General features: G+C 49.7%; 1 pseudogene; it reads left to right on the plus strand.

Annotated features, from left to right (window-relative positions):
- Nucleotides 1-207: 207 nt before the first annotated feature.
- Nucleotides 208-3,799, plus strand: part of LOC111953375 (unconventional myosin-X-like) — a 47,836-nt pseudogene continuing 44,244 nt past the window's right edge.

Here is a 3,799-nt window from a genome sequence, read left to right on the forward strand (position 1 = left end):
GGGCTCGAGATTCAATCTGAAAGAGAGAAGGAGTGGGGGGAGGGGAAAGGAGAGTGGGATGAGGATGAGAGGGGAGGAGAGGGAGCAGGGCCAGGCGAAGGAAAGAAATAATGTGAAGGAAAGCGGGAGGCAGCGAGAGGAAGAGATGAAAAGAAAGGAGAGATAAGAAAGAAAAGGGAGAGGGATAAAAGAGAGGGTAGAAAGGAAATGGACCCAGAGACTAAGAATGAGGAAGATAGGTGAGTGTATATGCAGAGGAACAGAGAGAGAGAGGGAGAAGAGAGAGGGGGAGAGAGGGAGAGAGTGAGGGGGAGAGTGAGGGGGGAAAGCGAGGAGAAGAGAGAGAGAATGAGTAGAGAAAGAAGGGGGAGAGGAAGGAGAAGAGAGAGGGAGAAGAGACGAGAAGAGAGAGAGAGGAGGGAAAAGAGAGAGAGAGAGAAGAGAGAGAAGAATAGAGAGAAGGGGGAGAATAGAAGGAGAAGTGGAAAGAAGGGGGAGAGAGAGAAGGAGAAGAGCGAGAAGGAGAAAGGGGAGTAGAGGGGAGAAGAGAGAAGGGGGAGAAGAGAAAGGGAGAGAGAAGGAGAAGAGAGAGAAGGGGGATCGGGAGAAAGGGGAGAAGAGCGAAGGAGAAGATAGAGAAGGAGAAGAGAGGAAGTGGGATGGAGAGAAGGGAGAGAGAGAGGGGGGAGAGTGGATTATAAGAATATAGTGAGAGAGAAGAGGGAAGAGATTTAGCAAAGCTAATGGATCTAGTATAATCTGTGAAAGGGCCCTCTCGTGTGTGTGTGTGGTGTGTTGTGTGTGTGTGTGTGTGTGTGTGTGTGTTGTGTGTGTGTGTGTGTGCGTGCGTGCGAGCCGTGCGTGCGTGCGTGCGTGCGTCGAGGATACTCTTTGTAGCGACTGAGCAGTACCCCCTCACACACAAACACATACACACATTTAGAGTGCATTGATATTCCCTGCGTAATGACAACAAATCAATGTGAACACACATTATAGTATGGTGTGTGTGTGTGTGTGTGTGTGTGGTGTGTGTGTGTGTGTGTGTGTGTGTGTGTGTGTGTGTGTGTGTGTGTTGTGTGTGTGTGTGTGTGTGTGTGTGTGTGTGTGTGTGTGTTGTGTGTGTGTGTGTGTGTGTGTGTGTGTGTGTGTGTCTTTACTCCTCTCTCTATGTATCGCAGTGTGATGTTCTCACAGACACAGAGATGGAAGCCAATCCAGTTATCTGATGGAATTAGTCACTTTACTACTTACTTTACCCAGTAAGACCATATAATCCTATATTAGAGCGTGAGAGAGACAGAGAGGGGAGAGCAGACAGAGTAGGGCAGAGAAGGAAGACAGAGAGGGGAGAGACAGACAGAGAGAGAGGGGAGAGACAGAGATGGGAGAGACAGACAGACAGAGAAGGGGAGAGACACCAGACAGAGGGGGGATAGACAGACAGACAGAGAGGGAGAAGACGAGAGGGGAGAACAGACAGACAGAGAGGGGAGAGAGCAGACAGACAGAGAGGGGAGAGACATTGAGGGGAGAGACAGACAGACAGAGAGGGGAGAGACAGACAGACAGAGGGGAGAGATGGGAGAAAGACAGAGAGAGAGGAAGAGAAAGAGAGAGACAGGAGCAAGAAGCGAAGAGAGGGGAGAGCCAGAGAGAAAGAGAGAGACAGACAGACAGAGAGGGGAAGACAGAGAGAAAGAGAGAGACAGACAGACAGAGAGGGGAGAGACAGAGAGAAAGACAGACAGACAGAGAGGGGAGAGACAGAGAGAGACAGACAGACAAAGAGTGGAGAGACAGACAGACAGAGGGGAGAGCAGAGAGATTAAATGTAAAGGTTTGATGATGTGGTATACATTACTACATCCTGACACGATCCACAATGGTGTTGGTGTGTACGAGGTGTGTGTGTTATCTCCATATGTATGCAGCTGTGTGAGCCATGAATACATGCGTGTGAACCCATAAACAACACATGGACAGGCATTTCTCTCCAATGCGCACACACACACACACACACACACACACACCACACACACACACACACACACACACCACAACACACACACACACACACACACACACACACACACACACACACACACAGAGGCATTCCTCTTCCATGCTGGAAGGGGAGAGAAGAGAGGGGTAGAGACTTGGAGATTGAAAGATTGTAGGGATAAAGACCAGGAAAATAAGTGAGAGAGATGAGGGGAGGCAGAGAGATATGGAGAGAGATGTGGGGAGGACGGAGCGATATGGAGAGATGAGGGGAGGAAAGAGATATGGAGCGAGATGTGGGGAGGACGGAGAGATATGGAGAGAGTGAGGGGGGGGAAGGATAGAGATAGGTAGAGAGATATGATGCAGGCGAACAAAGAGAATGAGGGGAGGACAGAGAGATATGGAGAGAGAGTGGGAGGACGGAGAGATATGGAGAGGAGATGTGGGGAGTGGACGGAGAGATATGGGAGAGATGAGGGGGGGACAGAGAGATATGGAGAGAGATGTGCGGAGACAAAGAGATGAGGGGAGGAAGGAGATATGGAGAGAGATGAGGGGAGGACAGAGAGATATGGAGAGAGATGTGGGGAGGAAGGAGATATGGAGAAGAGATGAGGGGGGGACAGAGAGATATATGGTTAAGAGAGATGTGGGGAGGAACAGAGATATATGGATGAGAGATGTGGGGAGGAACAGAGAGATATGGAGAGAGATGTGAGGGAGGACAGAGAGATATGGAGAGAAGATGTGGGAAGTAAGAGAGATATGGAGAGAGATGAGGGGAAGGACAGAGAGATATGGAGAGAGATGTGGGGAGGACAGAGAGATATGGAGAGAGATGAGGGAAACAGAGAGATATGGAGAGAGATGTGGGATCTCAGAGAGATATGGAGAGAGATGTGGGGAGGACAGAGATATATGGAGAGAGATGTGGGAAGGAGAGATAGATATGGAGAGAGATGTGGGGATCTCAGAGAGATATGGAGAGAGATGTGGGGATCTCAGAGAGATATGGAGAGAGATGTTTGGGAAGGACAGAGAGATGAGGGACAGAGGACAGAGAGATATGGAGAGAGATGAGGGAAGGACAGAGAAGATATGGAGAAGAGGATGTGGGGGATCTCAGAGAGATATGAGAGAGATGTGGGGAGGAAGAGAGATATGGAGAGAGATGTGGGGAGGACAGAGAGATATGGAGAGAGATGAGGAAGTACAGAGAGATATGGAGAAGATGAGGGAAGACAGAGAGATATGGAGAGAGATGAGGGAAGGACAGAGAGCTATGGAGAGATGAGGGAAGGACAGGAGAGATATGGAGAGAGATGTGGGGATCTCAGAGAGATATGGATAGAGATGTGGGGAGGACAGAGAGATATGGAGAGAGTGTGGCGAGGACAGAGAGATATGGAGAGAGATGTGGGGAGGACAGAGAGATTGGAGAGAGCTGTGGCAGGACAGAGAGATATTGGAGAGAGATGTGGGGAGGACAGAGAGATATGGAGAGAGATGTGGCGAGGACAGAGAGATATGGAGAGAGCTGTGGGGAGACAGAGAGATATGGAGAGAGATGTGGGGGAGGAACGAGATATATCGAGAGAGATGTGGGGAGGACAGAGAGATATGGAGACGAGAAGAGGGAATGAGGAGAGAGGACAGGAGATTATGGAGAGAGATGGATGGGGGATCTCAGAGAATATGGAGAGAGATGTGGGAGGACAGAGATAATAATGGAGAGAGATGTGGGGAAGGACAAGAAGAGAGATTATGCGAGAGAGATGTGGGGATCTCAGAA

Source organism: Salvelinus sp. IW2-2015, linkage group LG27 (assembly GCF_002910315.2).
Source record: "Salvelinus sp. IW2-2015 linkage group LG27, ASM291031v2, whole genome shotgun sequence".
In the NCBI taxonomy this organism is placed as follows: Eukaryota; Metazoa; Chordata; class Actinopteri; order Salmoniformes; family Salmonidae; genus Salvelinus; species Salvelinus sp. IW2-2015.